Consider the following 25,304-nt stretch of genomic DNA (forward strand, 5'->3'; position numbering starts at 1 on the left):
AGGTACTGTGCCCAACTACAACTAAAAAATAAAGATTAAAAAGAGTTATACAAAATGCCAAGTGATGGTCTCAGTCCTGAAAGAGTGTGTCAAGTGGAGGGGGTTTTATGAAATTATGTATCATTTTTACATGATTACAACAATAAAAAATTCACTACCACTTATTGAACACTTACAATCTTCAGCATTTTATATTATGCCACTTAATTTCAGCAAGCCTTTGAGGTAGAAGCTTTTTTGTCTCCATATCATAGGTAACTAAATTGTAAAGAATTGTAAAGAACAATTTTGTCTGCTGACAGACAAAAGTGGAAATTAAAATGAAGATTCTTTTTAAAGAATATCTGTTTATTTTTTAAGTTATAGATGGAAATGATACCTTTATTTTATTTATTTCTTCATTTTTATGTGGTGCTGAGGATCGAATCCAGGGGCTCGTACATTCTAGGCGAGCGCTCAACCGCTGAGCCACAGCCCCTACCCCAAAATGAAGATACTTCTAATGTCAGAGCCAGACTTCCTTAACCAGAAGCCATGCAATCTTCAATCTAATACCTAAAATGTAACTGAAGTGATACTTTTAATATGTGTAAAACATTGATATTTTATAAAATAACCACCAGGGTAGAGACAGCTTGCTGAGTGAATGTGGAGAAGGGATTTGTTTTGAAGGGGGAAGAAAGGAATAATAATAAAATAGATCACATTTGAATTGTATCTTTAAAAATAAGAATAATTTTAAGCTGTATAAAATAGGAGGGGTTATCACCATGATGATCTTATTTGAGTATATAGAAGAATGCAACAAGCATTTTAAAATGAATGAACCACTTTGATCTGCATGTCAACATGGCCTACAGTACATTTTGTGTGGGTACTGTATATGTATAAACTTAGGTTTCTATGCCCTGACTATATTGTGAGGTCTATATTATCAACATTCTGATTTTTCCCTTCATAAATGTAAGAATCTTTGAGTTTTATAAAACATCTCTAAGCACAATGAAAAATTATGAAACCTATTATTATGATAAAGGCATGTTACCAACACCTTTACTAGGAAATTTATCTGGTTCATCTGAAATTCAGAAATACCGCTACATTAAATGGTACTCACATATATCATCCCAAATACCATTATTTCAAAACTAGTGATATTTATTTCAGAACAACAGTGGCAATGTGTTAATATTTAAAATAGTTTATCTCATTAACCAACATTAAACTTCAGTTCAATTCTTCCCCATTTTCCAGATGTAGAAACTAAGGCTGGAGATAAGATAAAGCAGCTTAGAAACTGTAAACCTAGACTTTTAACTCAATTCTAATTAAATATTCTCTTCATTGAATTTCACTATTTTCAGATACCATGCTAATAGGCTACATAGGCATATAAGAAGTCAACAATTCTAATGCAGTACATACTGCAAGACATAGCTGTATTCTGGCATGTCTTGTAATATGTACTGCAATAGTATTTGCAATACTTAAAACCAAACAGTGAAATCATAGTAAACATCGCTAAACCTCCCTTCAGTTTTTTATTGTAAGCTGGACACAGACTAGATCACATCACAGAAGAAAAAACAGTAGAAGCATAGAGTTCAGCTCCATATCTTTCGAGAGGTTTTCTGACACTTCGGGAGGTAACGAGTTTACCAGGTCATGTCCAACATCTTGTTACTAGAGTAAACAAAGGCCTCCTTTATAGTATCAGTGTACTCAGTACATTAAAAGTAGGTGCCAAAGTCAAGAAGAGTTTGAAAACAATGTTCACCTAACACCACCAGGCTCTGTGGGCAAGTTTGCTAATTTGTAACAAATCTTGTATTTCTTTTGTATAGAGTTTGAACTCTATACAATAATAAGACAATTTATCCCATCCTTGCAGGAATCTAAGTTTTGGAAATTATTCTGTCCATATATAGGCTTCATTTAATTCCTTTTACGGTTTGATAAAAATATTTATCAAATGTGAAGACTTCAATGTATATCATCCCAATTCTAATTATTTCACTTTATTCCAGACAAGAAATTTAAGATGACACATTGATCACGCTACTCAGGTGAGCCACAGTTATTTACTTTCCCCAAACAGCATGTTTTAATTACTTTCTAAACTCTTTAAGTCAATGGTTTCTAAAGTTTGAGTGCAAAGGGGAAACACCTGAAGAGCTTTTGAAAATCTTGGTGCCCAGACTAAACCTCAGAAACAAACAGTGCCTAGTAAATGGCATTTTTAAAGCTCTTCAAGTAATTCTTAGAATGCATCCAAAGTTGAGAGTGTAGGCACCTAATGACGTTAAAGCAAATAAAATTATAACATATGCATAAAAAAGTATTTAAAAGAAGTGAAACAAAGAAAAAAACTATTATGAATTTTAGAAAGAAGGAAAAAAAATGATAAAAAGCATTTATAAAAATGTTCATGTCTATTTCACCTAAATAAACAAGTAAAAAAAAAAAAAAAGTAGGTCATCAGAAAATGACTCCTAAGAAACAAAACATCATTTTTTAAAGAAGAGAAGTTGCCAAATTTTCAAGCCAATAGTAACTTTGAATATAGAACTTCCTAGTACCAATAGATAACACACAATTGAAATAAAACCAAAATAATTCCAGTTCAAATGTGCTATTGAATCTTTTCTTTCCAGTTTTTCCCGCTGAACTTCTACCAATCACTTAAAAGTCCAGATACACATGCGCTTTTCCCTGAAATCTTCCTCTTATTGTGTTTGAAGAAATTCATTTCTCCCTCCTCTGGTCTACCATGGAGATCTTTACTTATATCTCTATTATAAACACCAGCCACGAAGGCAAGCTCCCCCTAAACAAGGTAGGTTTTGTCCATCTTTTTCATTCCTCCACTCCAGAGCCTTGAATGATGCCTGAGACAGTGTCCAAAAAGCACCTGCTCATGAGTGCTATGGCTTGAACATTCATGTGTCCTCCAAAATCATGATGAGCCTAATCCCAGTGCAACAGTACTGGGGATGGGTGGCCTCTGGAGGCTCATTAGATGGTGAGAGCTCCTCCCTCATGAATGGGACTTAAGACCCTTATAAAAAAGCCCTCACACAGCTTTTGGCCCTTTTTTTGCCTCTCCAGCCCTTATGCCATCTAAGGCCATCCCTTCCAGAGGACACAGCAGTGAGGTGGCAGCCTAGAAGCAAAGAGTGCAGTCCTCAGTGAACAAGGATACTTCTGGCCCCTTGATCAGGAGATTTCCAGTCTTAATAATTACGAAAATTATAATGATAGATAACCTACCCCATCTGTGGTATTTTGTTGTAACAACATATGGACTAAGACAATGAGTTGAAAAAAATCAGCTAGGATAGCTGGGAGTAAGCAGAGGAAAATCATGGATCTCTGAGAGGAAAACACGTTACTGTTTACAATTTATTATTTTCATGTTTTTAAAGTAAAAAAAAGGTTATTATACTGCCACTTGGGTAATCCAACAGAAGAATATATGGAATATATACAGACTGCAGTAGTGGCCTACTATGGCTGGGGAAAGGGCCAAGGGAGACAGGCCTGTATGAACACCTTCTAGTGCCCCGTGCATACTTCACTATTCAAAAAAAGTAAATACTATAATAAAAGTTTGTGTCAACATTTTCATATTTATAACAAAAGCCATCAACCTTTATGTTCTCTTTTTGTCACCTAGCATCATATGTGACATTTTGGAATCTAGCTCATTCCCCATCTCATTTTCAAAATTATTATCCTTTTGCAGGACTTTTAGTTATCAAAACCCACAAAAAAAAAAAAACAAATTTTATTAGTCAGAGCAGAGTATATTTTGCTTCAAATAAAAAAAATTTCAGAACTTAAAATAATTAAAGTCTATTTCTTGATCACACTACATATCCACCAAAGAATGGTGATGTTTTCATTAGGTAGGTAGGTAGGTAGATAGATAGATAGAAAGATAGATAGATAGATAGAAATAGATAGATACATAGATATAGATAGATATAGATAGATAGATAGATAGACAGATAGAAATAGATAGATACATAGATATAGATAGATATAGATAGATAGATAGATAGATAGATAGATAGATAGATAGATAGATAGATAGTTGGTTAGTTTGGTTATGAGATGCCCCCCAAAGCTTCTGTCCATACAGGAATGTTCAGAGGTAAAATTATTAGATTATGAGAGCTATAACCTAGTCAGTCCTTCTTAGTTTGAATGGACTGACTGGGTGGTAACTGTACACATGTGGGGCATGGCTAGAGGAGGAGGATCACTGGAGGAATGCCCTAAAAGGGTTCATCTTCCTTGTGACACCTCCTCCCCACCCCCACCCCTTCCCTGCCTCCCTCCCCCCTACCCCCCTTCCTGATCTCACAATGAGCTGAGCAGCTTTCTTCTGCTGGGCCCTTCATCCATGATATGTTACTCACCTTGGGCCCAGAGCAGTGGAGTCAGCCATCTACAGAATGAAATCTCTGAAATCATTAATCCCAAATAAACTTTCCCTCCTCTAAATTTTTCCTGTCAGGTATTTTGGACACAGTGAATAAAAGCTATCTAAAAAACTATTATATGTGTTTGTGTGTGTGAGTATATGTGTGTTTTATATATTTACAAATCTATATATAATGTTTTATTTAGCTTAGAAAATACATATGAAACAAAAATGTAAAGACCTAGGTGGGAATGACAAACACTAAATCTGATAACCTCTTGAGAGGAAGGAGGAAGACACAACAGCCAGCCCTGGTCTACAGGGTGAGCATCTGTATTCTTCTACATATCAAAGACATATTTCCTAATATAAAGAACAAGTATACACTGATCACAGGTCAACCTTTTGAAATAACAGGTAGGAAATGAAACAGCCATGACACTTTTGTTTGAGCCATTTCGTGTCTTTTTGGACGTATTGTGTTCTAAATCACACTGTGGAAAGTTAAGTGTGTTCCTAACTGGTATGCATTGTGGCATCTTTAAAGGGCACTAAGGGGAGTAACATAATCCAGGTTTCCTTTTGACAGAGTACACAGTTCTTGTGAGTGCAGGAGTGGAGACTGAGAGTCTTAGAAGGGTATTCTAAAGTACAGGAAGGAGATGCTAAGAGCTTGGTCACAGGGAGAAGAATACTGCTACACAGAATAGCAACAGGACTCAGTGATCAAGAAGGGAAAAGTAATCTCAAATGACTTGGAGATTTCTGACCTAGGAAATAGGATGGGAATTGGTACCATGCATCAAAATGAAAAAAAAAAATGCCTACAAAAAAGAAGGCTAATTTGTAATTGGAGATAAAGGATAAAGAAATCATCTATTTTTATAAATGGGGACCACAGAAAGGTCCCTTCCAAAGCATAACTGATCCTATTTTTGTGCTATCTGCCAAGAAATGACAATAGACTTCAAAATGCACAGCTGCATGAGTGGTGAACAAATGACATCACCCAAATGCCCCCAGTAACAACAATGCATTGACACCACTCATTGTACAAAGTAAAGGGTTTAGAGAAGCTACTTACTCCCCTACATAGTAACTCTTGCCTCCTTTTTCCGGCTGGGCATATTCCCCAAAGCCATAGCTAAAGATGTAGTTTCTTCCAGATATTTGAAAGAATCATTTGATCAACCACTTCTATAAACCTGATAGCTATAATGAATCAATTGTGATATTCTAGAACAACAAACAGAACTATTTATTCATTCTGTAATGAATTAATGTTGACAAATACTAAGCTTGTTGACAAATACTATTACTCAATATTTATGATTAAACTACATCACCTACACTTAGGTCTGTAGTGTATCTTGTCTTTAGAATTTAGCCTAGAGTGACAATAAAAAGCAGGGGTACTGATAAAAAGGTAATGATAACACAACATATCTTAGAAGCATTTTTCCTTATTAATGTCTGTATTTTTGCTACTTAGGATAATAAAAAAGGCAAAAACCTCACTCAATAAATGATAGATGGAAAAGGTCAAAATAAGTAACAGTTATGGTTAAGTTATTTAAACGGACAGAAGACAAAATTATTTCATAATGTATCTATCAAATGCTTAAATGAGTTTAAAGACTGGATACATTTCTCCTAGAATATAATATTTTCCCCTAGAATATAATACTTCATATCTAAATAGTACTCCAATAGACTAAAAATAAATTGCATCTGCTCCCTAGAAATCTCACATGATGATATCAGTTAACTTCCTCATTTTTGGCTTACTTTTGTCAAACCCCTTACCTCCTCCTAGTCAAGATACTGAACCCAGACCAGGAGAGTTGAACTTCATATCCTCCAAACACCCAAACTATGCTCTACTACACAAAGAACTCTTGTTCTAAGCTATGGCATTGGAACTGACTGTTCTTTGGACCCAGCTCTTTCTAGAATTGGATCAAAATGTGAAAGTATGGGATAGAACTGTGGCTCAGTAGCAGAGTACTTGCCTAGCATAACCAAGGTCCTGGGGAGAGGGAATCAAACAAGATGGAAGAGAGGGAACAAGAGAAGTGGAAAATTTCTAAAATAGCAAGCCATCCGTTGTTTGCCAGATAATGCACAATAGATATTAAAATGTGCAGCTGCCTAACTGGTGAACAGATGACATCAACCAAATGTCATCTGATGCCAGCATTTACCGTTTTAAACATCCAAAACTTAACTCTTTAACTTCTTTCTGAAAACCTGATATTCCTTTTGTGTTTCCTATCTTGGTAAAGGATATCATGATATACCTAACATGGAATGTCAAGCATCCAAGAGAAATACATCAGAGTTATCTTTAATTTTCTGTTGAACTCCTTGTTTAATACTCATTCAAAGTATACCTTGGTACCAATTTCAGGGCATATATTAGTTCTGCTAATTGTATTTCCACCTGCTTTTATGAATTTTAAATTTTAAGTTATAAAATTCATTGAATTGTTAAATAAATCTCCTGTGCTACCCATATTAGTTAATAGCACTTAGTTAACACTACTAGTCACCGACCTAGTAGGTATTTACTAAATTGTCCTTGCAAACAAACCACCTGTTGAGGCTTATTAGAGATGGCTTAAATAATTCCCTTTCCCACATTTCCTTACATTCATGTGTATGTGGCCATGAACATGGGGACTGATGAGCCAATGAGGTGGAAATTAAAGTCGTTAAGCAGGACATCCCAGAAAAACACCTTGAAAGCACTTATTTATTTTTCTTCATTCCAAACTGGAAAGAAAATGTGATTGCAGAAGCTAAGGCAATGCACAGTGACATTGATTTTGTCTTGGAAATGCTGGGTCAACCTTAGATAGCCCAGCTCCAGAGAAAATAAACCTGCAACATGTTTAAGCCACTGTTACTTTAAGCTTCTGTTACAATCACTTAACTGCACCTTTGAATGAACAGGCTACTCCATGAGACATTACTGTTTTGGTTCTTCAAAAAAAAAAAAAAAAAGATACATAAGCCAAATGCAAAGTCACTGATACAGTGATTCTGAACACTACCATTTTTGCCACAGTCTGTTTACCTATTTTCTGCTAACAGTAATCTATTTTTCCTCTGGTGAAGCACTTCTCCCTCATTCTCAACCCCTGTGTAGGGGAAAAAGAGATCATGCTACCTCTTTAGCTGTTACGTATACTCATTGGCTGGTTTAGGAACCCAATTAATACAAAAGCCAATTAACAAGAGAAGGTGTAAAAGAATTACTAATTTTAGATATACAAGTGGATCATCACAAAGAGTAAGGTCTGAAGAAATGACCAGAACATGACGCTTTTTAGGCAAATAACAAAAAAATCTAAGAAGGAATGGGACAGGATAAATGGATACTTTGAGTAAGGTAACAAATTCTAGGGATGTCACAAAAAGATCTATGGTGGGTGGTATAGGTATAGAGGAAGGAGAAGCTTGTGGGAGATAAGGGTCACTTCAAGGGTTTTGCTTATTGAGGCTCATTGCAGTCCCATTACTAATCTCTGGTAATCACGACCTATTTCCAAACTAGTATATGAAGGATATTTCTTCAAAAGAACCTGCACCTAGGGAAAATCAGGTCAAATGGCCCCTTCTGTCATTCCAGCTCTTCAGGTAACTTCAGCATGAAATAATCAATATGCCAGCCAACCAGCCTATTTTGCATTATCTCCTTCACAAGTGTTTTCAGTGGGTTGATGCTGATCCTAGCTCCAAGAATGGGTCAATGACTTAGCCTAAAACAATTAAAGAATTCCATCCCCTTGACCATGGAGTTGGTTCAGCAATGAACATGGATCCAATGAAAGCCAGTGAGAGTCAGCACTGGGGCTAATTTTCAGACTCGGGAAGATAGGTTATTTTTCTGAACTAGATTTGAGTCTGAGAAGATACATGCCTACAGATGCTGGTCTCCATCTTCCCTCTACGCAGAGCCTGAGAAATAATTTAGGTTTGATTTTTTTGAATTAAGAAAATTCCTCCAAAATGTCTTTGCCTAAAATGCCATAACTTATATGAAATAAGAGAAGGCTCCCTTACCTGTTTTCTCTCTGAGACAGCTTGCAAAGTGTCTTAAGTTACATATTCTCCATGCTAAACACAGATCCTGGAACATAGGAGTAACAACTGCTGAGCTACCATATTACAGGCTATAGTTCTCTAAGAAGTCTCTGAATTTAAAATTAGAAAGAAATTAATTGTACTAACTTCTAGAATCAGATAAATTTGTCACAGCTTTCAAATCTCTCACAATTAAATTAAATCCCAGTAAATTATGGCATGGTCCAAGAATCAAAGTTCACAAAATCCATGTGGAATAAGGCAAACCCATAGACCTATCCCACATAATGCAGCATATACCTCCATTAGTCAAGCTAGAATGTGAGTCTAACATTTTGAAAGACAATAATAAGACTAGTTTGTTTCTGAACCATTAGCTGAGATGCAAAGTGAATTTACAAGATAACCTTTGAAGAGAAATAAAATATTAACACCCTTTATCTAACAGACTGTCTGTTAAGAAAATTAAATCAAATCAGCTATATTTAATAAGTGTAGCTCATTTTAAAATAGAACTCTTTTCCAGAAGTCATTCCAGCTCTTTGAAAACACTCTCTCTCTTTCACCACAATCTTTGTCATGAGGCATTTCCTTTTATGGAAATGCACAGGAAAAGAACTATTTTTGTCCTTCACTCTAATAAACAATAATGGAATGCAGAATAGAACTGGGTCCTGAAGTTAACCAGTGGACAATGATATAATCTCCACAGATATTCTGAATAATTCAAATTCATTTTTTTAATCCTTCATTCCTTTTCTTGACCACTATCTTCTCTTCTCACACATGGTAAATACTATAAAGATGTGTCATCAATATGTTTAGAAGTTTATTTGTTCTTCATTATTTCATTACAGACGATATGAAAGCAGCTAATATTTTTCAATGCTCATCATCTCGTTGGGCACTCTAGAAAAAAAAATACATGCCAAAGATAATATACATGCTTCCAAACACAGCAGATAAAAAGCAACAAGAACTTGCCTGTATCTCCTTGAGACAGAATGAAAACAAGTACAATGTAGCTGGCTCAGTGAGGTGGGTGACCCGAGTTCAACAGTGGACAGACTAGTCTCTCCAAGAGATTTGGAAAAACACAGAGACATTGGATAGTGGAAGAGAAGTGAATAGAGAGTGAAACAGAATGAACAAGCTGCATGGAAGCATGGCAGGGATGGGGTTGGCAAGAGGAGAGGAGAAAGAGGAAGAGTTCTAGTAAACACCACTGGCACAGGATTCAGCACCCTTTAGAAACACAGACTAAACATATGCATGATGAACTGGCTCTGGGGAAGTTCTCTGCCATCTTGGGAAGGGCCCTATTGTCTGAGGTCAATGCTTTGAGAATCAGGGCAGAAGAGACAGAACATGCCTCCTTTTGACAAGCCAGCTACTAGAGTCTGGGAAAGTAAGCAGTTGCACATGGTGGCATGAGGTGGGAAGTAAGGACTGAAAATACCAAAACTGGATGGAGAATTGCACAGAACCCACCACCATCATGCCCCCAGCACAAATCTTTGAGATCCTATAGCCTTCCTCTGTCCTCAGGGACATGCAGAGGCACACCGGGATGAAAACAAACATGTAGACAAACGGAATGTAGAGGACCAGAAATAACCAACATATCTACAGTCAACTCATTTCTGACAAAAGTGTTTAAAAAAACTTACATTACAGAAAAAAAAAGCCTCTTCAACAAAAGGTGCTAAGAAAACTGAATATCCAAGTGTAGAAGATGGAAACTAGACCCCTGTCTCTTACCCTGTTAAAAAAAAAATCAAAATAGATCAATGATCTTTTTGCTTTGTTTTGTTTTCTTTTGTGTGATCCTAGGTAGATCAAGATCTTAATTTAAGAAATGAAACTTTGGAACTGCTAGAAAAAAACAGGGGGAACACTTCAAGATATTGCCACCAGTACCAATTTCCTGAATAGGATTCTAATAACTCAGGAAACGAAGCAAGAATTGACAAACGGGATTACAGCAAATTAAAAAGCTTCTGCATAGAAAAGAAAACAGTCAATGGAGTAAAAAGACAATCTTCAAAATGTGAGAAAAATCTTTGTCGGCTATTCATCTGACAGAGGATTAATATCTAGAATATATGAAGAATTCAGAAACTTAACAACAAAAGAACAAGTTATCTTAGCCAAAAATAAATGGACAAATGATCCAAATAGATACTTTTCAAAAGACAAAATACAAAATGGTAAATAAATATAAGAAAAAAAATGCTCAGAATCTTTAGCTGTTAGAGGAATGCAAATCAAACCTACACTGAGATTCCATCTCACCCCAGTCAGGATGGCTATTATCAAAAAACAACAAAAGCTATCAAGGATATGGAGAAAAAAAAACCATTATACACTGATGATGGGATTGTAAATTAGTACCGCCACTGTGGAAAGCAGTAAAGAGGTTCCTTAAAAATTAAAAACAGAACTTCCATATGATCCAGCTATCCACTCCTGGCTATTATGAGAAGGAAATGAAGTCAGAATGCAAAGAAGGAACCCGAATAGCCATCCATGTTGTAGCAATATTCACTACAGCCAAGATATATAATCAGCCCAAGTGCCTGTCAACAGGTGAACTGCCTGTCAACAGATGAATGCATGAAGTATAAGACACACACACACACACACACACACACACACACAATGTAGTACTATTTGCCCAAAAAGAAGAATAAAATCTTGTCATTTTCAGGAAGCTGGACGGGACTGGAGGACATCATTTTAAGCAAAATAAGCCACACAGAGAAAGACAAGTATCACATTTTCTCTCATATGCAGAAACTAAAACAAACTAACTTAGAAATACAAGAGGGACTATTAGAGAAAGGGGAGGAGGGTGATAGGGAGAAAAGGGAGAGCAAAAAAAAAAAAAGGTAAACGGGAGGGTGGACATGATCAAAGCACAATATATACAGGTATGGAAATGTCACTGTTCCATCACTTTGTACAATCAATATGCATTAATACTTATAATAAATGAATGTGTGTGTGTGCATCCCGTCTTTGATGTTCACATTTTTCTTTTAGAAAATGTATCAGTTCACAAATTACTTGAAAAATAAAACACATCCAGAATCTGTGACATATTATTCTCATCAACTATAAACATACTCAAGAATGAAGATTGGCCCTAGATACCTATAAAACTATATGTAACTATATACCCACAATGTGCATCTTAGTGCTGTAAATTAACTGGTATACTAAAAAAACAAAGCCAGTTGATTTCTAAGTTGTGCCTAATGGGATCTGGACTTACTTTTTTTTAATCATACCTAGTATTCAGAATTATCCAACATAAAGTTTCACTGGGGAAAAAAATCACATTTATTAGAAAAATTTTACTCAATGTACTGCAAAACTCATCTGTTTCTGGCTTAAGCTGGTTTAGATGAACATGCTATATTGCTTAAATGTATATTAACACATTTCTTTGAAAGACTTCATTTCTCTATTCTTAGGCACTCTATTAAAACAAAAACAGACTTATTTACATTAAGAACATGGAAAAGACAAGTCTTACAACAATATATATTTGGTATGCAATTTTTTAAATACTTACATTATTATTTTCAATTATTAAATTAAATATTTCACTAGAATGTCTTCTAAAATACATGTCAACTAAAATATTAGTTTTTTAATTTTTATTTGTTTTAATTAGTTACACATGACAGTACAATGACCTTGACATATCATACATTTGAATCAGATGGGATATAATTTCTCATTTTTCTGAGTGTACAGGTTGCAGAATCACATTGGTCGTGCAGTCACAGATATACACATAGTAATAATAATGTCTTTTCATTCTACTATCCTTCCTATCCCCCCATCCCCTCCCCTCCCCTCCCATCACTTCTCTCTACCTAATCTAAGGTAACACTATTCTTTTTTTTCCCTCACATCTTCATACATGTATTTTGTATAACAATGAGGGTCTCCTTTCTCCATGCAATTTCCCTTCTCCCTCCTTTTCCCTCCCACCCCTCTTCCCTATCTAGAGGTAATCTTCTTCCCATGCTCTTCCTCCCTACCCCGTTTTGAGTCACCCCCTTATATCAGAGAAGACATTCGAATTTGTTTTTTGGGGATTGGCTAACTTCACTTAGCATAATCTGCGCTAATGCCATCCATTTCCCTGCAAATGCCATGATCTTATTATTTTTTAGTGCTGAGTAATATTTCATTGTGCATAAATGCCACATTTTTTTATCCATTCTTCCATTGAAGGGCATCTAGGTCGGCTCCACAGTCTAGCTATTGTGTATTGTGCTGCTATAAACATGGATGTGGCTGTGTCTCTGTAGTATGCTGCTTTTAGGTCCTTTGGGTATAGTTCAAGAAGAGGAATAGCTGGGTTAAATGGTGGTTCCATTCCCAGCTTTCCAAGGAATCTCCATACTGCTTTCCAAATTGGCTGCACCAATTTGCAGTCCCACCAGCAGTGTATGAGTGTACCTTTTTCCCGTATCCTCGCCAGCACTTGTTGTTTTTGTCTTCATAATGGCTGCCATTCTTACCTGAGTAAGATGGTAGTTTTAATTTGCATTTCTCTGATTGCTAGCGATGATGAGCATTTTTTTGTATATTTGTTGATTGATTGTATATCCTCTTCTGAGAAGTGTCTGTTCAGGTCCTTGGCCCATGTGTTGATTGGGTTATTTGGGTTTTTTTGGTGTTTAGCTTTTTGAGTTCTTTGTATACCCTAGAGATTGAGCTCTATCTGATGTGTGAGGGGTAAAAATTTGTTCCTAGGATGTAGGCTCCCTACTCACCTCTCATATTATTTCTCTTGCTGAGAAAAAACTTTTTAGTTTTAATTCATCCCATCTGTTGATTCTTGGTTTTAATTCTTGTGCAATTTCTTATTATGGAAATTGGGGCCTAGCCCCACGTGATGGAGATTAGGGCCTACTTTTTTCTTCTATTAGATGCAGAGTCTCTGGTTTAATTCCTAGATCCTTGATCCATTTTGAGTTAACTTTTATGCATGGTGAGAGACAGGGTTCAATTTCATTTTGTTGCATATTGATTTCCAGTTCTCCCAGCACCATTTATTGAAGATGCTATCCTTTCTCCAGTGCATGCTTTTAGCACCTTTGTCTAATATAAGGTAGTTGTAATTTTGTGGGTTAGTCTCTGTGTCCTCTATTTTGTACCATTGGTCTACCAGCCTGTTTTGGTGCCAGTACCATACTGTTTCTTAAGGTCAAAGGTGCAGTGTGTAGAGCCTGCACTCTACAGCACTGGGCATCAGGCACTGCATTTGTAAGTCACAGTGAGTATGTGTTTAAGGAACTAAATACTCCAAGCTCTTCTTTCTCATCAGCAGACCTGACATTCACATCGTCACCACACATCCCAAGATCATAGAGTCTGAGAAGTGAAACTTGCCACTAACTATTAAATAAACAGCAATAGGTAAAAATGGTACAAGCACTCAGGAATGATCAAATTCACTCAGAAACTGTACCTTTGGCGGATCAAGATTTGGCATCACAAGATTAAGATCATGCATACAGGTGATCTCATTGTGATGATTAATTTGATATGACAATTTTGAGAGGCCACAGTACCCAGATATTTGTTCAAATACCAGTCTGGATGTAGCTGTGAAGGTACCTTGTAGATGAATTGATATTTAAATCTATAGACTTTGAGTAAAGCAAATAACTCTTCCTAATGTGTGTGGGTCTCATCCAATCAGCTAAAATTTTAAGAGGAAACAAGCTGAGCTTCCCCTAGAATGAGGGAATTCAGCCTCAGATTGTCTTTGGACTCAAACTGCAATTTCAACTCTTTCCTGCCAGCCTACTAGACTTGCAAACCTTCATCATCACATAATCCAATTTCTTCAATCAATATCTTTGTTCTCTCTTCCTCTTCCTCCCTCTGTCCCCACTCTCCACACATACACATACACACACACACACACACACACACACACACACACAAACTATTGTTTGTTTCTCTGGCAAACCCAGACTAATTCATTCATTATTCCATAGGATCATTTATATTTCATATAACTAAAATTACAATTTAAAATGTTTTATACAGCAAGAAGATTCCAGATGAAAAGATGAACCATATAAATATAACCAAGATATAAAGCAAGGATGATTATTATAAAAGAAATAAATGGATGAGGACATTGTATAAATAACAATCAATAAAATTTATATCTATAATAAAAGTGAGGAAATCAGAGATAATATACTACCCATGATTACCCCCACTTTTCTTTGATTCTAAGCCACACTGTTTTGTTTTCTTTTATACCACTTAAAAAGAACCTCTAAGAATTATGATGTATCTTATCACTGCTGTCAGCCAGGTGGCAGTCCTGACAGTCTTATCATTGTCTGTGCATACACAACAAAATTCACAGCATCAGTGTGGAAGCTGAAAGAAAAACCCATATACAAGAGTGGAACTCTTTTAAGAAATACTGGTACTGGAGAACAAAATTGATCACATTATATTGTTATATTGTGTGCATATATGAATATTTAATAACAACTGCCAGTTATGTGCATAATTTTCATACACCAATAAAAAATGTAAAAGTAGGGGCTGGGGTGGTGACTCAGTGGCAGAGTGCTCACCTAGCATGCATGAGGCACTGGGTTCGATCCTCAGCACCACATAAAAACAAACTAATGTATCCACCTAAAACTAAAGATACATAAATAAATAAATAAATATTTTTTTAATGTAAGAGTAAAATAAAATACTGCAACACTGACTCTCAATGGATAAGTTGGTATGAGAACTGAATCAAGAAGAAATTCAGAAGAGTTTCTCTTCCAATGTAAAGAATTTTTTAAGGAATGCTTTAATCAATGTATTTTACTTGTATTTTCATTTCTTTATATGGATGAAAGTGATATGTGATGCTTAAAAACCACCTCTAGAGATTCTTTCAACATGTATGAAATAAACTGCAATATTAAGAAAGCACTGTTACATAATTGAAATTGCAGTTCTTTGCCCAAGTGAACAAAACAATGGTGTCTTGCATGCAATTGATCTTAGCTATAATAAGAAACAGCAACTTACTAGCTATCAGAATGTCTAGTGTACAGAACTCATGGCAGCAGTAAACACCTTTTAAGCCTTTACACCATGCCAGTAGTTCTCAAACTAGAATGTGCATCCAAATCTCCTGGAAACAAAGACTGCTTGTGCTTCTGGTTCAATACACCACAATTCACATGAGACTCACCCATGGGCAGGGCTGAGAATCCTTCTGCACTTAGACCTGGATTAGCTCAGAGTCAGAGGGCTGAGCACAGAGGAAGCACATCAGTTCCTGCTGCTGTAGAGTGCAGGGGAAAGCAATGACTGACTCATGCACGAGCTATTTCTAAATCAATGACATCAACAATCTGCAGAAGGCACTCAGGTTTACAACCATAAATGTGAAAAAGAGAGAAGGTGAAACTCAGATCCTTTCTAGTTCTAAAATTCACAAGTTTTGGACCCAGAGGTGGAAATGGTTTAAGTTATTCATTCATAACCTAGATAGGTTTTCTAATGCAAGTCTCACCAAAAATATAACTTCTCATATTTCAAATGAAAATGAACCTAGAGCCAGACACGGTGGTACATGACTGTAATCCCAGTGACTCAAAGGGTAAGATAGTAGGATCAGTTCAAGGTCAGCCTCAGCAATTTAGCAAAATCCTCAATAACTTAGTGAGATCCTGTCTCAAAAACAAAAAATAAAAAGGACTGGGAATGGTAGCTCAATGGTAAAACACCCCTGGATTCAATCTCTGGTTTTAAAATAAAGGATATAGAATCAGAATCAGATTGCTTTCAGCAATTCTCCTCAAATGACAATGATAAAACTGCACAAAACTGTCAAAGAAACAAACATTTCAGGATTCTGGAAAATGACCAAAGGCATACAAGAAATAAAGAAGCTTGGATTCAAGGAAAAGTGAGAATGCTGGAAAAATGAGGATGCTAAACTTCATAAAGTCAGTCATATTAAGGGTCAAATGGAATTTTCCTTCAAGAAAGGAAGTAGTAAGTTGTAGTAAGGACTGCAGTGATGAACCTGGGGAAGAAGTGGGAGCAGCATTTCAACCTAGGACCATTCCCATACACCACCACTTGTTTTTTTTTTTTGTTTTGTTTTGTTTTGTTTTTTGTTGTTTTTTTTTTATTGTTGGTCGTTCAAAACATTACATCTAACTTGATATATCATATTTCACAGTTTGATTCAAAAGGGTTATGAATTCCCATTTTTATCCCGTATACAGATTGCTGAATCACATCAGTTACATCAATTACATTTCCATTGATTTACATATTGCCATTCTAGTGTCTGATGAATTCTGCTCTCTATCCTAACCTCTACTATCCCCCCTCCCCTCCCCTCCCCTCCCCTCTTCTCTCTCAACCCCCTCTACTGTAAAACATTTCTTCCACTTGTATTATTCTTCCCTTACCCCTCACTTCCTCTTGTATGTAATTTTGTATAACCTGAGGATCACCTTCCCTTTCCATGCATTTTCCCTTCTCTCTCCCTTTCCCTCCCCCATCTCATCCCCATTAATGTTAATCTTCTTCTCCTGCTCTTCGTCCCTACTCTGTCCTTAGTTACTCCCCTTATATCAAGGAAGTCATTTGGCATTTGTTTTTTAAAGATTGACTAGCTTCACTTAGCATAATCTGCTCTAATGCCATCCATTTCCCTCCAAATTCTATGATTTTGTCATTTCTTAATGCAGAGTAATACTCCATTGTGTATAAATGCCACATTTTTTTTATCCATTCATCTATTGAAGGGCATCTAGGTTGGTTCCACAATCTTGCTATCGTGAATTGAGCTGCTATGAACATCGATGTAGCAGTGTCCCTGTAGCATGCTCTTATTAGGTCTTTGGGGAATAGACCGAGAAGGGGAATAGCTGGGTCAAATGGTGGTTCCATTCCCAGCTTTCCAAGAAATCTCCACTGCTTTCCACATTGACTGCACCAATTTGCAGTCCCACCAACAATGAACCAGTGTACCCTTTTCCCCATATCCTCACCAGCACTTGTTGTTATTTGACTTCATAATGGCTGCCAATCTTACTGTAGTGAGATGGTATCTTAGGGTGGTTTTGATTTGCATTTCTCTGACTGCTAGCGATGTTGAGCATTTTTTCATGTACTTATTGATTGATCGTATGTCCTCCTCTGAGAAGTGTCTGTTCAGGTCCTTGGCCCATTTGTTGATTGGGTTATTTGTTGTCTTTTTGTCTAATTTTTTGAGTTCTTTGTATACTCTGGATATTAGGGCTCTATCTGAAGTGTGAGGAGTAAAGATTTGTTCCCAGGATGTAGGCTCCCTATTTACCTCTCTTATTGTTTCTTTTGCTGAGAAAAAACTTTTTAGTTTGAGTAAGTCCCATTTGTTGATTCTAGTTGTTAACTCTTGCACTATGGGTGTCCTATTGAGGAATTTGGAGCCCGACCCCACGGTATGTAGATCATAAGAGGTGAAAGACTTATACAATGAAAACTACAGAACCCTAAAGAAAGATATAGAAGAAGACCTTAGAAGATGGAAAAATATACCCTGTTCATGGATAGGCCGAACTAACATCATCAAAATGGCGATATTACCAAAAGTTCTCTGTAAGTTCAATGCAATGCCAATCAAAATCCCAACAGCATTTCTTGTAGAAATAGATAAAACAATCATGAAATTCATATGGAATAATAAAAGACCCAGAATAGCAAAAACAATCCGAAGCAGGAAGTATGAATCAGGCGGGATAGCGATACCAGACTTCAAACTATACTACAGAGCAATAGTAACAAAAACAGCATGGTACTGGTACCAAAACAGGCGGGTGGACCAATGGTACAGAATAGAGGACACAGAAACCAATCCACAAAACTACAATTATCTTATATTTGATAAAGGGGCTAAAAGCATGCAATGGAGGAAGGATAGCATCTTCAACAAATAGTGCTGGGAAAACTGGAAATCCATTTGCATCAAAATGAAACTGAATCCCTTTCTCTCGCCATGCACAAAAGTTAACTCAAAATGGATCAAGGAGCTTGATATCAAATCAGAGACACGACGTCTGACAGAAGAAAAAGTTGGCTATGATCCACCACTTGTTTTTGATAGTTCTTCCAGGGCTGGGCAGGATAAGGACCAGAATCCATGATGCTGGGGGGAAATGCCTTGATTTGAAGCAAATTACAGAAAAGCACCGTGCCTTTGGACTTGCCAAAAACAATAGCAAACTCAGTGGAAAATAATAATGAAGAGCCACTATCACAGGTATTTGTGGTTATGATCCTGGGCAATAATAAAATTAGCCAGAAAAATACGGGTGTCATGAGTACCAGCCCTTCATCTCACTTAACCCCAAAATGACGTTGCCTGACATTTCTTTCTGCTTTCCTTACCCTCTGCTCCTCACTCATCTACCAAGAAGATAAGTACATTAGCAGGTTTCAAATGGCAAACAGATAATATATAAATTCACATTATCAATGGAGATGTTTCTCTTCTTTGATTAACCAGAACTCAATTATATTTACTTCTTGATTATCACTTGGGTTCTAGTTAGATGAAACTGTATGTTATAGTTTGGGTGTAATATGCCCCCCAAAAGTTCATTTGTGAGACAATGCAAGAAGCTTTAGAGGAGAAATGACTGGGTTATAGAGCTTTAACTCAGTCAGTGGCAACCTAAGGCAGATGGCTGGAGGAAGTGGGTCATTGGGGCATGCCTTTGGGGTATATATTTTGTATCTGCTGAGTGGAGTCTGTCTGTCTGTCTGTCTGTCTCTCTCTCTCTCTCAGGAGCAGATCAGGAAGAGAGATCTGCTTCCTGATCATCAAGTGAGCCACTTCCCCTCACCTGCTGCCACACTCTTTTCCCATGTTGTTCTGCCTCACCTGGAGCCCCGAGGAATAGAGCCTACTGTCTATGAACAGAGTCCTCTGAAACTTGAGGCCCCCAAAAAACTTTTCCTCCTCTACAATAGTTCTGATCAGGTCTTTTAGTCACAGCAGTGAGAAAGCTAACTAAAACACAGTAAAACAGCTGAATTCCAGGCAGAAGACATTATTACAAATATTAGTAGATTATATATATATATTGGAAGACTCAAAGGAAACTAAGATATTGGTCCGGAAAATTATCATTGCTCTTGACCTCTTTTAACACTAAGGCTAGGGAGCTGAAGTATCTTTCTCAATTCAAAGTCCCTCATTATTACACCTCTCCTCATGAAGTTCTCATCTTATGCTGTCAAGGAAAAAGTAAGAATGCTGACTTCATAGTGAAAATCAGGTAACTGTCAAATGGAATTAATTTTCCTTCATGAAAGGAGGCAGTGAGTTGTGATAAGGATATCAGTGAGGAACATTAAAGCTATTTATAGAAAGCATTCATGTCATTTATTCTTATTTAAAATTTTATAAATATATTCTTCTTAATGAGAAGAATAAGGAGTTAAGTACAAACATTAATTTCAACATAAAATCTTTATTCTCAGAACACGGCCATTCTTACTTATTTGTACTTATGAATCATACAAAAGAGTAATTGTCCCTTGACTAATAAAGAAACATCTTCTGAACATGGTAGGCACTCCAGCATTCCATAATTTTTTTGTTTTTGTTGTTGCTGTTGTTGTTGTTTTGTTTTGTTTTGTTTTGGTAGTACTGAAGATTCAACCCAAGGGTGCTTTATCCTTTTTTTGTTTTTTAATTTGAGACAGTCTCATCAAGCTGCTGAGGCTATCCTCAAACTGCAATTTTTCCTGACCAAGCCTCTGAAGTTGCTGGGATTACAGGAAAGCACCACCACCCCCAGTTCAAACATTTTTTTAAATTAAAGTAACAATTTTAAACAGCAGCTGAAAAATTCTCTATTCAATTTTATTGTTTATAATTATTTCCTCAAAGTAAACACAGATATTTGATATTCAGTGTATTTCCCTGATTACCATACTTTCCTCAAGTTTACTCTTGGTAAAAGAATAAAAGGGTAATTTAATAAAGTAGATATTTAGATTTCCAAAGAGGATGCAGGTACATGAGAACATACTTGTATGATAGACAATGGTAATTTTTCAGTTTACTCTAGATTGTACTGATTCCATCCAGAGTTACATCACTAAATTTGAAATGTCATTTACAAATAATATTTCGTGTAACACAACATTAAATGTATCACTGTTGTAAATATAAATCATCACTTCATGAATAATTCATTGTCTTTAGTACTGTTAAATTAGAAAACTGGGCATAGTAATTACTAAAATTAAACTGAAAGCATTTCAAGTTATTGGTTTGCTTATTTAAAGATAGCTTATAATTTTCCTCTGTCATTACCCATTTGTGATAAAAATGCTGAAGGCATTATGAACAGAAATACCTCATCATAAAGGCTATATAAAACAAACCCAAAGACAAAATCATAATTAATGAGGAAAAACTGAAAACACTTGTCTTTAAAATTCAGAATACAAAGATGTACACTCTCACACTCCTATTCAATATAGTACTTGAAATTCTAGCCAATACAGTTAGGCAAGAGAAGGAAATAAAATAGATAAAAATAAAGAAAGAAGTCAAATTATCACTGTTTGCAAATGATATTGTTCTACACTTAGAACATCCAGGAAGTTCTACCAGAAGTCTTTTACAGCTAACAAATAAATTCAGGAAAGCAGCAAGATACAAAATCAGCATCCAAAAATAAATAGCTTTCCTATACACCAATAATGGATTTGCCGAAAAAGAAATGAGAAAAACAATTCCATTCACAATAACCTAAAAAAAAATACTAGGAATAAATCTATTCAAGAAGTTAAAAACACCTCCACCATGAAAATTATAAAACACTGATCAAAGAAACTGAAGAAGACACTAGAAGATAAAAAGATTTATCATGTTCATGGATAGGCAGAATTAATACTTATAAAATGACCATATTACCAAAATCAATATACAAACTCAAAGCAATCCTCATCAAAATACCAATGACATTCTTCACAGAACTGGAAGGGAGCAGTCAAAATTCATTTGGAAGAATAAAAGAACCAGAATAGCCAAAGCAATTCTATCAAATGCAATTCTCATTGAAATTCCAATGATGTTCCTCAACCAGAAACAGAAAAAGCAAGTCACGAAATTCACTTAAAAAAAAAAAAATAAGAGGGCTGGGGATGTGGCTCAAGCGGTAGCGCGCTCGCCTGGCATGCGTGCGGCCCGGGTTCGATCCTCAGCACCACATACCAACAGAGATGTTGTGTCTGCCGAGAACTAAAAAATTCTCTCTCTCTCCTCTCTCACTCTCTCTTAAAAAAAAAAAAAAAATAAGAGAACTGGAATAGCCAAAGCAATCCTTAGCAAGAAAAGCAAAGCAGGAGGCATGACAATACCAGACCTCAAATTGTACTATTGAGCTATAGTAACAAAAACAGCATCGTTTTGGCACCAAAGCAGAAGACCAATGGAAAAGAACAGAAGACACAGAGACAATCACAGATAAATACCATTATCTCACACTAGACGAAGGCACCAAAACATATGCTGGAGAAAAGATAGCCTTTTTAACAAATGGTTCTGGGTAAATTGGAAATTCATATGTAGTAGAATGAAATTTAACCCTGTCTCTCACCCTGCACAAAACTCAACTCAAAGTGGATTAAAGATCTAGGTATCAGAGCAGAGACCCTACACCTGCTAAAAAAAAATGTAGGCCCAACACTCCAACATGTTGCCTCAGGAACTGACTCCCTTAACTCCTAGAACACAAGAAGTAAAATAAAAACTCAATAAATGGAATGGCATCAAATTAAAAAGGTTTTTCACCCCAAAGTAAACAATTAAGTATGTGAAGAAACAATCTACAGAATGTAAGAAATTTTTTCTTACCTGCTTCTCAGATAGGGCATTGATACTCAGGATATGCAAACAACTCAAAAACCTTAACACCGGAAAAAAAAATAACCCAGTCAATAAATTGGCAAAGGAACTGAACAGACACTTCTCAAAAGAACAAATATATGACATATATGAATAGCAAGTATATTTTTTTAAATGTTCAACATGTCTAGCAATTAGAGAAATGCAAATTAAAACAACACTGAGACTTCATCTCACTCCAGTCAGAATGACAATTATCAAGAATAAAACAAGTAACAATAAACCTTGGCAAAGACATAAGGAAATGGGCACAAATTGTTGCAACCACTCTGGAAAGCAGAGTATGGAGTATTCCTCAGAATACTAGGAAAAAAAAACCCATCATGTGACCCAGCTATCCCACTCCTCCGTATATATCCAAAGGACTTAAAAATTAGCATAATACAGTGTTCCAGCCACATCAATGTTCACAGCAGCTCAATTCACAATAGCTAAGCTATGGAGCCAACCTAGGTGCCCTTCAACAGATGAATGGATAAAGAAAAGTGGTATTCATAAATTAAGTATTACTCAGCCATTAAAAAGAATGACTCTATGGCATTTGCCAGTAAATGGATGGATCTGGAGACTATCATGCTAAGTGAAAAAGGACAGTTCCAAAAAGTCAAAGGTCAAATATTTCCTCTGACATGTGGAAGATAATCCAAAATAAGAGGAAAGGATAGAAGAAAGTTCAATGGAGTAAACAAACAAGAATGAAGGGAAGAGAGGAGGGATTAGAGAGGGAAAGACAATAGAATAAATCTGACCTAACTTTCCTAAGTACATATATGAATATACCACAGTGAATCTCACCACAATGTACATCCACAAGATACTAATTTAAAAAAAAAAAACTATAAGCAAACAGCAGTAGCAGTAAAGAGCAGAGGGAAAAGAACAGGGTAAGGAAGAAAGAGAGAAAAGCAGAAGTCCTGGGGACTGAATTAGAACAAATTCTATGTTTTTATAATTATGTCAAAATTAATACTACTGTCATATATGTAAATTTAAAAAAGAAAAATATTTCTAATAAAAAAGTTTTTAAAAAGCAATGCTGATGGCGTCCCAATACTGAACTTCAAATTATGTTACAGAGCTATAGCAAAAAAATTAAAAGTTGCATAATACTGGCATAAAAACAGACACATAGATCAATGAAACAAAATAGAAGACACAAAGCAAACCCAAAAAGATACAACCATCTTATATTTGACAAAGGTGCCAAAAATATACATTGGAGAAAAGACTTTTTAACAAATTATGCTACAAAAACTGGTAATCCGTATGCAAAAGAATGAGACTACATCTTATCTCTCACCCTGCACAAAACTCAACTAAAATGAATCAAAGACCTAGGAATTAAACCAGAAACTCTCCAACTGCTATAAGAAAACATATGGTTAACACTCCAACATACAGGCAAAAGCAATAACTTCCTCAATGGAACTCTCAAAACAAGAAATACAAATGGACAACAAATATATGATAAAATAGTCCACATATTAACTGGAATATGCAAATCAAAACTATATGAGATTTCACCTCACTTCAGTTAGAATGTCAGCCATCAAGAATACAAACAAAAATAAATGCTGGCAAGGACATAGGGGAAAAGGAACACTTTTACACTCTTGGTGGAATTGTTGATTAGTACAAACACTGGAAATCAGTGTGGAGGTTCCTCAAAAGACTGGGAATGGAACCACAATATGACCCAGCCATACCACTCCTTAGCATTTATCCTAAAAAATTTAAATCATCATACCATAACAACATGTGCATATCCTGTTTATAGCCAAACTATGGAATCAGCCAAGGTGTCTATCAATGGATGAATGGATAAGGAAAATGAGCTATGTATACATAACTGACTTTTATTTAACCAAAAAGAAGAATAAAATTCTTTTCATTTGCAGGAAAATGGATGGAACTTAAAAGTATTATGTTAAAAGAAATGTCAAACTCAGAAGGTCAAGAGTCCTAAGTTTTCTCTCAAATGTGGAAGTTAGAGAAAAAAATAGAAGGGGAAAAAAAAGGTTTGAAGAATCTCATGAAAACAGAAAAAAAACAGTAGAGAAAAGGAAATAGGAGGAAGGAGGAGGGGAGGAAAAGAAGAGATACTGGGGTACAAAATTGACCAAATTATATTGTTCTACTGTGCATGTATGAATATTTAACAAATCCCACTATTGTATATAATTATAATGTACCAATTAAAAATATGAAAAGGACCTGCACAGGAGCCCAGGCCCAGGGTAGGCCCGGGTCCATCTCGCCACCAGCAGACCTCAACTGGAGCTCAGGCTCCAGTACAGGACCAGACCACCTTCACCGACCAGCAGACACCAAACAGAGCTCAGGACCAGATCCACCTCCACCAACCTGCAAGGGAACCCAGGCCCAGTGTAGACCCAGGTCTGCCACCTCCCCACACCTGAGAGCTCAGGCCTAACCCACTTCTATCTTGGGACATTGCACACAACTCCATAGCCTTCACCACATAGTAGCCTCTACCTTGGGATAACAGACAAGGTCTAAAAGCATCTGCATCTGGAGCAGGCATCCCAAAACCAGCGTAAGGCCCACCCTTTCAGCCCCATCTCTGAAAGACACTGCATCCATCTTGGGGCACCTCCACTGCTATCTCAGGTTACCTCTGCTATTGTCACCCTCATCTTTAGCTGCAGTAGCATCCATCATGGGACACCGGTAGGGTCTGGAAGCCCAACACCAAGGTGAGGTACAGATAATCTGCAGGGATACTACAAAATTATATGGCAGAAACTATAATATCTCAGATCCACAGTGCAAGAAAGGAAG

The 25,304-nt window shown here is 36.3% G+C and overlaps 1 protein-coding gene across 6 annotated transcripts in view; it reads right to left on the reverse strand.

Moving 5' to 3' along the window:
• Nucleotides 1-25,304, reverse strand: part of Ttll7 (tubulin tyrosine ligase like 7) — a 151,735-nt gene that overhangs the window by 86,750 nt on the left and 39,681 nt on the right. For 3 of the 6 annotated variants that reach the window (XR_013344452.1, XM_077803667.1, XM_077803665.1), the window contains one exon: nt 22,452-22,503. The exons of 2 other annotated variants lie outside the window; for them this stretch is intronic. The gene's annotated coding sequence lies outside the window, so the exon portion shown is untranslated. Of the gene's footprint in view, nt 1-8,497; nt 8,565-22,451; nt 22,504-25,304 lie in introns of all 6 variants that reach the window. One more of the 6 variants, XM_077803666.1, reaches the window with a different exon arrangement.

Source organism: Urocitellus parryii, chromosome 11 (assembly GCF_045843805.1).
Source record: "Urocitellus parryii isolate mUroPar1 chromosome 11, mUroPar1.hap1, whole genome shotgun sequence".
Lineage (NCBI taxonomy): Eukaryota > Metazoa > Chordata > Mammalia > Rodentia > Sciuridae > Urocitellus > Urocitellus parryii.